The sequence below is a fragment of the Columba livia genome, chromosome 2, assembly GCF_036013475.1.
Source record: "Columba livia isolate bColLiv1 breed racing homer chromosome 2, bColLiv1.pat.W.v2, whole genome shotgun sequence".
NCBI lineage: Eukaryota > Metazoa > Chordata > Aves > Columbiformes > Columbidae > Columba > Columba livia.
In genome coordinates, this window is record NC_088603.1 from 51,380,480 (window position 1) to 51,394,187 (window position 13,708).

At 39.8% G+C, this 13,708-nt stretch overlaps 1 protein-coding gene across 15 annotated transcripts in view; it reads left to right on the forward strand.

The window, feature by feature from the left end:
* The first annotated feature begins 7,091 nt into the window (after positions 1 to 7,091).
* Positions 7,092 to 13,708, forward strand: part of STARD3NL (STARD3 N-terminal like) — a 34,242-nt gene continuing 27,625 nt past the window's right edge. For 4 of the 15 annotated variants that reach the window (XM_065051858.1, XM_065051862.1, XM_065051865.1 and 1 more), the window contains exons 1-2: positions 7,092 to 7,205; positions 13,233 to 13,350. The gene's annotated coding sequence lies outside the window, so the exon portion shown is untranslated. Of the gene's footprint in view, positions 7,206 to 7,456; positions 7,814 to 9,002; positions 9,215 to 10,993; positions 11,100 to 12,398; positions 12,563 to 13,232; positions 13,351 to 13,708 lie in introns of those variants that run through there. The other 11 variants (XM_065051857.1, XM_065051861.1, XM_065051864.1 and 8 more) reach the window with 8 other exon arrangements.

Genomic DNA, 13,708 nt, shown 5'->3' on the forward strand with positions numbered 1-13,708 from the left:
ACTTTAGCAGGTGGGTTGGACTAGATGATCTCCAGAGGTCCCTTACAATCCAAACCATTCTGTGATTCTGTGATTCATTAAATTTGAGTGTAGAAAATTAAAATATTAATTCTGCAGTTCATTCTGCTGGGTTTGTATATACTGTTTTGGGAGAAAGGACTGTAGTTATTTTAAAATCTGATACCCATTTATATGGTCATGTGCTAAAGCATAGAGAAAAAAAAATAAAGTACAAGGTTTAGTCATTTGAATTTTTCAGTTTTCTTTGCCACCTGCATAATTCTGCTTGTCTCATTTTTTATTTGCATGATTTAATCTTTTTTTATCCACTTAGTCAGAATAGCCCACAAATGTTTTGTTCAGAAAAATATTTGTCACTCAGACAGGAACAACATATTTGACATTAGTGGTGTTCCTATTAAAACATCCTTAAAGCAAAACAGAGAGGAGGAAGAGCGGGGAGGAAACAAGGGTAAGAGGGACCTACTCACTCTTTAGCCATTTAAGATTTAAAAAAAATGGATGGTAGCCATTTCAGCACTCCTTTCAAATGGTTTTGAACAGCTTTTTTTGAAACATCCTTTTAAAGGAATCCTTTTGTTGAAGCAACATGTCAGCATTTTCAAGCTTTCTAGAACTGATGTTGCTCTAAACATACATTAATTCCTTAGAGTTCAGTATATTTATGTTCAGAAAATGTTATTGAACATAAATGGGGGTAAAGGTCTTTGCAAACATTTAAATTACCCAGGAGACACTTGCTCTCTTGTTAGTACTGCGTTGTTAACCACATACGTCTAAAATCTGAGAAGTATTGACTATCTACTTAGATTATTATAGTCATACTGATAAAACCATAACTGTAAATTTGTTTGTTGAAGGCTGTAAATCTACTTAACTCCGTTGGTGTGATGTCTCAGGCTTTACAGAATGAGCATTATAAAACCTTTTTGGGTAAATCCAGTTTGGTGAAAAACTCTGTCTTGCTTACAGGGCAGTTTCTCTACAATAATCTGGACATATTTCCTCTTTTAACAGCACAAAGCATATCAAAGGGTCATACTTAAAACTTGCAGGCTAGGGTGTTGGGGTATTTTCGTAATTTTAGCTTCTCCTTTTTCAGTTAAACATATTTGTTTCAATAAATCTCATCACAAGAAGTACAAAAATAATATCCTTTTAAGCTTCATAAAACGATCAAATGTTTATTTGATCATGCAAGCATATACCCATATTCCTAAGGTTAACCTTACTAAATATATTTAGATGCATAAAGGAAGTTATTTAGGTGGAATACATGGAGAATTAAAACCAGAAATATATAAAAAGCAGATAAAAGAGAATAAAGCAGATCAAGAGGAGAGTGTATATATAGTAGTTCATGCACAAAAACATAGCTCATGGCTAAAAAGGGGATAATTATTGATGTCTACGAGGATTGCATATACAAGGTTTTTGATAAAGATAGCAAAATAGCTTTAGGCACAGGTAGAGGGTTTATCATCAGTTTTTAAGGAAAAGAAACTGTGAAAACTCCGTTAAATGTTTGAAACTGCTCATTCTTGCTCTCATTAAACTCAAAAACGCACACTGTGGGTGAGAGCACTTTTCCTGGGGCAGAGGCTTGATATAAAAGAAAAGGGAAGGACAATCTTAAAAAGTTATATAGAGAAACAGGGCCTCTTTAAATTGGATGGAGGGGAACTGATGAGGGTAAAAAATTAATAGAAAATAATAATATGCATTAGAAAGATATGGTAATTGAAGTGGAAAAGACGAAGAGTTTGCAGAGAGAACATGAGTGTGCACAGCCAGAAAAATGAAAAATCAGCTGTGAAGTGACCTGGCAGCATTCTGTGTGCTCAAAGAACTTTCTAAAAGTCAACAGAAATTCAAAATGGTCTTTTGTTTAAAACTAAAGTACAAGTATTTCTTGCTTCTACCCAAGTGAATGAGCTCCTATCTTTAAGATAGAATTTGTCTTGCTTTGATGATGGCAAGAGCTCAGAGAGGAACATTTCCGTCACTGAGTTGACTAGCAAGCTGCTGTGGGTTTAAGCCAAATAAAGCTTCAGTTGACATCAGAGAGAGTGGGATTTGGAGGCTGTTTCTTTTCCAGGGAAAAGGTTCCCTTCAGATCCCAGGGTTATAAAGTTTGATTCATGCACATGTTAGAAATTTGGGGGCTTTTAGCATTTGAGAAAACAAGTGTAGGTGGGAAGTATCTAATTTCATGGCATGCAAAAGGTACCTTTTAATACAGTATTGTTACGAAATATTTTGAGCAGAGCTGCTCAGCTACTGCACTGATTATTAAGCAGCAATTACTGCTTCTGCTAGTACCATCACGTCATCCTAAAAGGAAAATCTAAAAAAGAATGTGTTTTATTTCAGTGCCTGACAAATGGTTGGAGTTTGGGTCTTGGATTCACTTAGTCATTTTCTTGTCACAAAGTAAGCTTACAGCTCTGAGTGGTTCGTTCCCTTAAATTGAACCACATAATGGAAGAAAGCATTAACACCAGCTTTAACATTGAAGTGTAATAAGCAAGTTATGTGAGAATCTTAACTCTATAATCACTTCATAATTTCTCATGCAAAAGGGTTTTTTTCTTCCTGATCTATTGCAGAAATACTTGATCACATCCTACCCATATTATCTATTTGGGAGGCAATCTGATCACCCCCAGTGTAACCTACTTCATTTTTCTTGAAGGAAAAGTAGACATTGGGATCTTATTAGCCAGAGAAGCAGAGTTGTTAACTCCCAGCTAGCCAGGGATGTCTTTGGTCACGGATTTGCAGCTTGAGGTCTGACAACCAGAATGTCTCATCACATCCTTAAATGTATTTAAGCAGACCAGTTCCTTTGACTTCAAAGGAGATTTGGGGGTATAATGGCTTGGTCCATCTTAGTGTCTATCTTTAGCTTCCTTGTTTATTTACAGGATTATTTGTTTATGTTCTGTTGCATGAACCAACTAACTCATTTTAGCTGTTTACCAGAGCATGAAAGAGCAGGAAGAGATACTTGACACTCTTACGTCAAAAAGTGGCTCATCTTGCATCCATCTAATTGATGTAATGAGGCATATTAGAGATAACTGTTGCAGTGCCCAGGTTTCACCCTAGAGCATTATTTGCTGTGAGAAAATTAAGTGATGTCCCAAAGCCAGGGTGGACAGCAAAGAGCAGTGTCCTGCCTTAACTGAGACACCCTGCCTTTAGACCTGCTAAGTGCCCTACGTAAAGGATCACACTGAAAAAATGATCCATATTCCAGTTCCAGCACTGACTAGGAAGCTCTGTATTGCAACCTGGTCCCCAGGAAAGCCAACCAACAAGACGGTAGTCTTGCTCCTTCCCAAACTCCTCTCCACTGATGCCGCAGACTGACACAACCTCTTTCTAAAAAGCATCATTAGGAAAAGCTCAGACATATTTGCCTCCATTTGGTATCCCTTTTGCCCCACCCTTGCCACAGCTTAAGGCTGAGTAATCTTTAGAAATAAATTTAGATCCAGCGGTGGTAACACTTTTGAATATAGAATTAGGATTCCTTCGGCCCTCAAATAAATACTGAACCCTAATGGTTTCTCCCCAGAAAGAAAGAATTTAAAGCTGACAATAAGCATGTTGAAAAAAAAATACATAAATATTATTAAACTGTCCTGGTTGCTGGCTACTTATTCTGCCAAGGCACATATTTTTGCCACACGCTTTTTACAGTGGGGGCAGATCTAAAGGCTGAAAGTATGAACTTAAGAAGAAGCAGCGGAAAACCAAATGAGGAAGGCTTTAGGATGTAACTTATGAGTCCTGACCCTAAGCTTCTCTCTCCATTCCTCTTGCTCCGGAAGATTAGACACTCTTTCCTCAGTGCCCTGTAATAAGCACACATGAACAAAGTCCAAGGTAAAAATTGAAGTGAAAAGTTGTCCAAGACCTACCTCCTTTGGAAGGAGGAGCAGGCATTCCGTTAATCTGCACATTAAACTCAGTCACTCACATTGAAACATCAGCATCAGGACAGAGAGACATGCCTCTGTTTATAAAATGCTATTGAAGAGGCTGCAGAGTCCTTTCTTACACGATCTGATGTTGTCTGTCCTTCCCTACTTTCAGATCCACTAAAGCTTAGGAAAATACCTCTGCACAGCCTGGAAAAAACTGCCCATTAGTCCATGCTCAGCTCATTTTTTCCAAGTCTGCACTGTTAAATGACCTCTCTTTGGGCAGCATTGCAATCATAAGATTGCTTGATTGAACTTCTTCATAAATAAGGATTTTCAAAGTAAATTTCTATATAATTTAATCTGTCCAAAGTTACCTGAGTGGCTTCTAAATATAAATCCATGAATCTCTCAAATTGTTATCCAAAAGCAGAGATTGATTATCAGCTCTCAAAATTAAGGTGTTATTTAGCTCACTAAGATGATCTGAAATGAAGGCATTCAGTAACGATACTGTGTGTGATACACAAGAAGATATTTTGCTTCTCAGAATTTCAGTAGATTTGAAAACATAGCCTTAGCATATTGTGCTAAGCACTTTAATTGCTAACTATTTTAATAAAGTTTTTTCAACAAACCTTACTTGAATTTCCCTGAATAATGCAAGACATGATCTTTGACTCCTTATGGCAGGAACTGAAACAGTTTTTCACCCATCAGGATCACCTCCACACACCCTGAAGAACAGGAAAAGCAGAACAAATGCTGTTTTCTCCTCAGTGAGATTCTGTAGGGTAGTATTTTGACCAATCTAGCAGAAGAGAGAAAATAGGCCACTTAGGAGGAGGAACAGACTCAAACATTAATCTGACAGGTCCTTAGACACCAATTTTTTATCTTAAGACAAAGATTTGTCCTCTCTCCTAGATGTGATCCAGGATCCCTTTTCACCCTGCCTTCCATATTCGCCTCATGTCTTTCCCTTAAAGCCAACCACTCCTTTCCCTAGCTCTCCACATCTCTAGAGCTTAAACTCTCCCAGTTCTCACCATTAATCTAGAAGAGCTGTCAACAGGACAAGAGGCTTGAGGTGAGAGACACGTTGCACAACCTAATATTAATAGTTTAAAGAAGATGTTTTTTATGTTGATCTCAGTGCTACTTTACATTACTTCTACATTTTCAGGAATTTAGATTTGAGAGGTTTTTGCTATTCTAATACCATATCTATTGTAACTACAAAACAGAATAGCCATTCTGAAGCTACAAACTAATCACCTTCTACATAGTCCTTTCCTTGCAGCCAGATCTCTTTTTTATGATTAACCAGTCAGCTGCCTGGTTCTGTGAATATATAAGATTACCAGGCCTGAGTCTCAGATGATTATGACTATGATGTGTCTTTATTGGTTTATACCAATTTATTCCATTAGTAATCTGCAGGAATATTGAGGGTTCTGCTTGGCTTGCAATATTAATGGTTACACACAGCCTGCATAGGCTTCAGCTAGCTGAAAGCTAGCCTGTATTTATTGAACTTGGCTATATTTTCAAGATGTAACACTGGGCTTTTTTGTAGTTTGATAACCACTCATCAGGCCTGAATAACAGTGGCTTTTCATGTGTTTTCACAAATTATGCTCCTAATCTGTTCAGCTAAACATCAACCACACTTTATTTCAAGACAAATTTATTTCAGCGTATGCAGTGACAAACGGCAGCTGCTTTTGTTTTGCAATGTTTTAAACAACGTGTATCAAAACTATTTGGGGACAGGAAATTCACTACATGCTGCCACTGAGATTCAAAAGTCTTTCTCTTTGCATTTGTATGAAAAGTAACAATAAATCCAAAATATAGCTACATGCCTGAATGCTTGAGGTGGTCTTTAGTACAGTAACTCCGAAAAACAAAAGCAAAACCAAAAGCAAACAAACAAACAAGATAATAAAAATAAACACAGGCAAAAGGCACGGAAATCCATAAAGTGATTGTGTGTTTACTGACTGATTAAGAAAAAATGATTAGCAAAAAAAAAAAAAGATCTTGCAAGATTTTCCTCACAGCTAAAGGAACCCCCTCTCCTTCCCACGAACAAGATGCAGTAGTGGACAGGGCATTTTATTGCAAGCTCTGTGTTTGTGGAATAAGGGTGAAGGGATTCACCTCAGCTGTTATTCACCAGAATGTTTTTTATTATATTAAATGCTTAGTGTACTTGTATTTCAGCTGTGTCCCGACTCCAGGTTGAACACCTCAGCAGTCAGCATCACCTCCCTGAAGACACGCAGGGGTCCTGCAGAACCAGGCAGAGCGGGGTGTGTGTCCACTAGCTGGATAGATGCCTCGTTTTCTTAGACCTCTCCTTTAAGCCTTCTTCCTCCGTTTCCCCGCTGTAATGCAATAGCTGTGATGAATTTTGTTTTGCTCTTCTTTTCCCTGTGTATCTTGATATGTACAGCAGAGCAGAGTATTGCTGTTAATTTCTTGTTACAAGAGACATATCTTAGATCTAGCCTGCAACACTGAACTGCAGGCAAACCTTATGATATACACAAGCATTTGCCAAGCTTTGGGCTTTGATAAGGACAGGGACCCTACTTCAAAGAAAAGGATGGTTTTCTTAAGTGGCTGGTTGGTTGAGTTTCTGTCATAGTCTCACAACAATGCCAATCACACTCCAATTTTCTGGTGTTAATCTCTGTATAAGGACTCTACTATGACAAGACACAGGAGCTTAAGCAGAATTTAGGCCAAGGACAGATACTCAGCCTCACTGCTCCTTTTGATGGTTTCATTGCAATTTGGGAGGTGCTCACATTTAAAGAGACGAGCCCCCACCCGCGAGGCACGTGGCCAGGCGTGGCCCATCCGCACCTTCCTGCCCTCAGCCCCCAGCGCTGTTCGGCCGCTCAGCCCTCACACCGCGGCCAGGCCGGATCGTGGCGTGGCGTGGCCCGAGGCGGCAGCGACAGCAGCGGGGCGCTACCGAGACCCTCCCGGTGGCACTGCAGCGCGTCCCTCTCCCTTTAATTAAGTTCACAATCCCGCGCCGCCGCGCCACGGAGGGGGCAGTGGGATAAACCCCGCCCCTAAAACAGGCCCCGCTCCTTAACGGCGCGTGGCCCCGCCCCCTACGGCTCATGGTCCCGCCTCCTTCCGCGCTGGGCCCCGCCTCGCCAGTCTCCGGGGCCTGCGGCGGTGCCTGGCCGCGGTTTGGTCCTCGCCCTGGGCCGGAGCGGTGCGCCTGCGGTAAGCGTCGGTGTCGCTCCTCGGCGAGGAGCGAGAGGAAGGGGCGAAGGGCGGGAAAACGCCGAGAGGGATGCGAGGCGCGCTGCTGTCGGGCGGGCGGCCTGGCCGCACCCCCGGCGGGAGCCGCCGCCCCGGCGAGGAGGCCGCGGCTGAGGGGAGAGGCGCGAGGGCGGCTGGCGCGGGCGGGGGGGCAGCGCGCGGCCCCGCTCCCCCTTCCCTTCCGCTCCTTTCCCCTCCCTCCCGCTCTCCCTGGGGAGGGGAAGGGGCGGCCCGCTCCCTTAGGACGGCTTTGTGCGTCCTCCCCGGGTACCGCAGTCGCTGTCCCGCTGATGCGGGAGGGCGAGAAACGGCGCTTGTTGGGGGTGGAGAGAGGAGGAGGAAGAAGAAGAAGGAGGTGGTGACGTGCTGGGATGACGCCGGGAGGGGCGGGGGTCCCCTCTCCGGGAAGAGGGGTTTTGGGGGACGCTGAGTGGCAGAGCTGTGTGTGTTGCTTCTCCCGCGCCCCCGCCTCCCTCATGTCTCCTGCTGGCGAACCTGAAGGCTGGGGTGTGGGAATTGCTTTTTCCCTCTGCCTCAGACCCCAGTTCACCAAATACATCTTAACGGAGGTACAGTGACTTGTTCGTCCTGCTGAAAGCGGCGTGAACAAACCAGGGCATGCAAAACCTCCGGTTTCCATCAGGGAAAATGATATGCTGAGGTTTAATTTTAGCGTTGGACTGAATTTAAGCAACTTAGGGGAGGCACAGCGCGATTTTAGCATCCAAATGAGAAGTGGGTCATTCATTCCTGAGGTGTAATATTTTACATGTATCTCAAGGGTTACACTGGTGTGTCTGCAGAGTGAACTGGTTAAGCTTAACAGCAGTTTGATCTGCACTAGCAGTTAAAGTTACTCATTGATGAAGTGCTAACTTTGAGTCACTATCCGATTTTGTGGTGATCAGGTGTAAGTAGATACAATGATTGACTTTAACTTGGAGAATATTCACCAGAAATACTAAACTTGGAGAAAGAGGTTTTGTTGTTGTGGTGGTTTGTTTGTTTTTATTTTTAAATCATGTTATTGTGCTTAGAGGTATAAGGCCATCACAGTATTTCTGCACAGTGTTGCCAGTCCATTTTATTATGCCTATTTGTCATCCTGGTTTTTATAATGTGATGTAGGATTGTGCTGAGTATTAATTGTTGAGCCGTGATTTTGCTCTGGAAATCCCAGTGTTTGGGGGATTTGTTAGTCAATCCAGCATTGCAAGAAGGCTCATTTCTATTCATAAGGCAATAGTTTTGTGGGTTTTTTTTAGTAGATGTTTTTCATCAGCTTTGCAGTTGTAAGTAGGCCAGATGCAGAGTAACTGGGTTTTTGTTTGTTTGTTGATAGTGTTAAGGGCCATATACTTTTGGTAAAATGCACCAGTGTTCTTCTTGTTATGACAGAGATCCTTAACTTCAAATATTTGCTGCTATTTGCATGTTAGACTTTTTCAGGATGAATGTTGTTCTTTATAAACTTGTTATGTCAAGAAGGAAATAGTTGACCTTTTTAACAATGCTGAAATTTGTGAATTACTTAACTCTTAGTTCAGATGGATTAGGCATTCTTTTTGGTGCATTCAGGGACAAGAATGTGGTTTTCTTGATGTGATGTGTTCTAATTTTCATAAATTCTCAAGTGTTTAGCCATGACTTTAACACAGTTTTTCTAGGCCTTGATTCGTGTGAAAGAATGTATTGAGACTTTACCATTTTAAACTGACCATACCTTTTAATAAGTGTATTTGTTGAAATGTTTTACAGGGCTAAACCTAATTTCTAGTAAGCAGGATTAATGGATTTGATTCAATGAATGAAGTCAGCAAGCACAATATTATCAGTGCTTTTGCAGAAGTGGTTGGTGATGTAATGTTAAATCATACTTGTGACAACAGAAACTCTGATTTCACGTGGTTAGACAGCAGCATCCAGTAACTCAAACGAGTTATTTTAAAGGATCGCAGATGTATTCCTTGGTAAATGTTCTCTAATTTAACTCTGTCTGCTAAAAATCTGTTCGTAATTTGAAATCCTTAGTGATCATGTTAAAAGACAACTGGTCTATTACCTCTCAGCCTCAGTATGTTAAATTCAGCTAGGAGTAAGATTGAAAATTGAAGATTGAAAAAAAATAATCTTAGTAATGAATGAAATTAATATCTAGTAATGACATCACACTTTTCATGTTAAGATCAGCTGAAGACCTGAAAACAGCATCACTTAAGACATCAGGAGTTAATTTCTATCTAGCACTGACAGCAAAAAAATAGATTAATTATGTGGAGGTATGTCAGAATAAATATTTTATGGTGAAGGTTCAGATGCAGTTCTTTGCTAGAATTTGCTGCTGCTTGGACTGGGTAATCGTTCCCTTACACTGCTCTGTAAGCCTTGTAAGGAGAAAAATGTAGGCAATATGTAAACCCTGATACTTTTGTTTTGAGGGATATTCAAGAGCTGCAAAATAGGAGTTAAGAATGAGAAATCTTACAAACATTTATCTTGTATTCTAAAATGGACGTCAGTTTCTTAAAATACTGTATTTCTTAAGAGCTCTGAAGAATTTCTGGAGCTTTAGTTTGCCTGGAGAAAACTTTTGCACTGTTTTGTTGAATAGTTTTTGAGTGGGTGATGGAATACTGAGCATTTCGCACTAATACATAAAATGACTGACATATTTCAGAAAGAGTCCTGCAATTCTGTGCCAGCAAAATAAGAGCTTTTCTTGTCCAAGCAGTATTTGGCTAACAGTCCTGGGGCATGTGTTTGTTGTTGAATTGGAGAAAACAAACAAAGGTCTATGAGTATCCTGTGTAATAAACCAGTCTCATGCTTGAAGTTCAGGGCAACCAGATGTTTGGTCTCTTTAAGGAATTGTATTTTGTATTCAGAGAAATGCTGACATGACAAAATATATATGCTTTGGCACCTAAAAGGTTTAGTTGACTTACAGCAATTTTTTTTTTAATTGCATGTGGCTATGGCATGTTACTGGCTGTACCTATATGTAAAACATACAAAAATACTGTATGCATATGTTAATATGGGGAACTGATTGCATTTAACCTTAAAATCCTGACGTAGTTTCAGGTCTTTGGCAAGACCAGACTAGAACATCTAAACCAAAAAAGAGGTGGTTTATTTTTAAGAAAATAGTTCTGGTAATTAATTAAATAACATAATAGTATCAATTGGAATGTATTGGTCTAAAATGAGATGATATATCATCAATTCTGTAATTGAGGTACTACTTTGTATGTTCTAATGATGTAACTGATAAAATGCACGCACTTCAGTTTTGTAGTTTGCCGTGGTTAAATATCTTGAGTGCAGCTGAGATCTGAGGCAAACCTTCAGAATGTGTTATGGTGCATCTTTTTTCTGTGTTAGTTTTTAGTATTTTTCTTAGAATATAGTTGCATACTTAAGATCACACTCTTGATTAAACAAAAGCTGAACTCCACACATTTTGAATTCTGGCAAATGTGTTTTCAAGTGTGTCATGAATTCAGCATAGAGTATATTTTCAAAGTCAGTTTGATTTAACACTGCAGAACTGTTCTTTCGTGTGCTGTTCTCTCTGTCTGGTTTGAGTTTACTCATAGGTAGGCACAAAATCATACATGCTCATTTTAGAAGTAAAGAGTCTGGGATATGCTGTTAAAAAGGAACCCAGAAGGGGAAGAGGCAATGGAGAGAAAAGTAAGGCAATGCTGATACCGCATTTGCAAGCAGTTTACTCTGCCATTTCCTCAGCTCTTGTAGAACAAGAAATGAAGTTATTGTGAAAGGACAGCTGCGTTCTACAGGACACTGCTTAGTAGCAGAGCTTCTTCAGCTGCGGAGAAAAATTAGTCCAAGGTTAGAGCACTTTGATTTGACTTTGTGAATCTGTGAGTCTCACTCTTGGGATGGGAGAAGGTGACGTTGCTGTTCCCTCAAATGTCCTACTGACACAGAAGTTTTCCTTTTTTTCTTTCTTGTTTTAGCTTGCAAATTGTGCTGTGCATGCTTCAGCACCATCTTCCAACATTCTGAGAAGAGTATTGTTCAATATGAATGTGGGATGTGGGCAACTGCCTTGTTTTGTTAGGTCACCATTAGAGTACAGGAAATTGGAGAAACATATTTCTCAAAGAAATTTAAAAAACAAAAACCCACACAAAAAACAAAACAAAGCTGGTGTGGTGAGGTGGGTTTAATTTTTTTTTTTCGGGAAGAAGTTGTCTAAATATCTTTCAAATGCAGTTCTTGCTCAATTAAACAGCATAACTTTAGAATTAAGTTGTGTAATCGCTTTGTAGAAACCAAAATTTAAAACCCATGAGAAATAAATAATAGGAAGTAGGCAAAATTAATTTGCTAGCAAAAGCACAAATACTCATGTTTCCGCTTACTTTGTAACCAAGGCAAGATAATGGCTCTTTTTGCTTTGTTCTTATCTGGCATCTAGCCATGTGCTTCATGGCGTATCTTTCAAAATCTTGGTGATAAGTTATTTCAGGGCTCATTGGCATGAAACCAGATGTTCATTATAAATGTAAAAGTAATTTGTATGATGTATAAGCTGTACTCAAGTATATTTTGTGCATTCATCTTGCGTGTTAGATGAGAAATGTTGTTTTGGCCTGAGGGATAGGTAAGAGCTGCTATTTCAGGGTCAAGCAGAGCTACCTTAGTTCTGAACACTCAGAGAAAGCAAAACTCTTTGTAAGGAGTTCTTTCCTGTATGCTTGTAAGTCTTGCCCTGCCCCTCTGACGGGAAGTCTTCCCACCATTTAAATGTGTCGCATATTTGTTACTTGTAATTCCTGCTGTGTTGCTTCATTGAAAATCTAGAGTGTTGCCAGAAAGTTACATACAGCGTCTTGTGCTTGTGTTTGGGGGATTTTGTGGGTGTGTGCATGAGTTTAAGTTTTTAGTCTTACTTGGATTAAAGTCTCTCATGCCCATTGAATACAACACTATCTAAATGCCTTTCCCTCTCCTCCCCCCAACCCCCCCCCCCCCCCCCAATAACTAGCTAGGAACTCAGAGGACAGAGTGTAAGATAAGGTGTATCTTTAACTGTGTAACTAGTCGAAATCTCTGTTGAAATGAAGGTTGGAGGAGGCCATATCCTACAGACAGAGTAGGAAGGTGTGCTTTACTACTTTGCAGGAATTTCATGAGAATAAAGCTGAAGAGAACAGGAAGGAAGCCACAGAAGACAAATGGAATGTAAAGGAGATACAATCCTGTGCAAGTCATGAACAACAAAGGACAGACTTGGGTTGAAGGAAAACTTTCTTTGGACTTAACAGTTATCAGAATTGCTATCTATGGTACAATTTTTTAGCGTTAGGCTTCTACAGGTGGTCTTTGGGAACTTCATATTGGTTCATAGTAATTAATCTCACTATTCAGAACCTGAGCCTCTTGGTGCAGTGTGCAGCTATGAGTTTTAAGTTGTGCCTGCTCTTGAGACACAACCCTCTTAAAAGCAATTAAGTCAAGTTAATATTAATTCTGTAAGTGGTCATTCTATGTTTGGGCCTTCTGATGATATAATGTGACCTGAAAGTTAACTAGAATGTCACATATCAGTGAAAGTGGCACATCTTTCCTATTTCAGTCCCACTTCTAAATGTTAACTGCTGTTCTTTTAGCTTGAAGTTGGTTATTTTGTAGTTCTATATTTTTTTCAGTAAATTTTAGTTTTGAATAGATATGTCCAGTACCGTGGTGTACCTATTTGCTTGTCCAGTACCATAGTGTACCTATTTATATAGTTTAAAAATTTCTGCCTCCCTATTTTAGAACCAGAGATATAAAACCAAAGTATTTTTGTGGACTCTGTGTTTTAACTGGAAGAACAACATCTGTAGAGAAGGAATACAGGGCAGTCTTAAAATTCCCAAATGTGCTGTAAAGTAATTAATAGACAAACAAATAAGTTGGATCAATTTGAATAAGTACAGCATCAATTTTTTTTTTTTGTTTCATCTAATACAGGATTCAGGTGCTGTGCCTCTGATCTAATATGTTATGGAGTAAACAGGGTTATAAACTACATGATACATCACTCATTAGGCGACTTCTCATGACTCTAAAGACTACTACTATATGTCAGGTAGGTGTCTTCATGTAGTCCTGTAAACCTCTGAGTATTGTTGGTTATCAGAGTTGTTTCCAGTAAGATCTCCCAACAAATCTTTGCCTTAAAAAGATAGCAGGTTGGTTTTTTCCTGTGGCAAGTCTGTGTGGTGTAGTTTGTTGTGGGGTTTTGTTTTTTCCTTAATTTTTTATTTTTTGTTTTGTTTTGCTTGTGTTTTTTTGTTTGTTTGTTTACGTGTTGTTGTTGGGGTTTTTTGTTTGTTTTTGTTCTGTTTGGTTGGGTTTTTATGGCTTCCTTTCATGCCTGAATTTTGGCTAACCACTACGTGCAGCTGAGCTTGAGTATTAAAGCAGTGACTGATGAAGCCAAACTC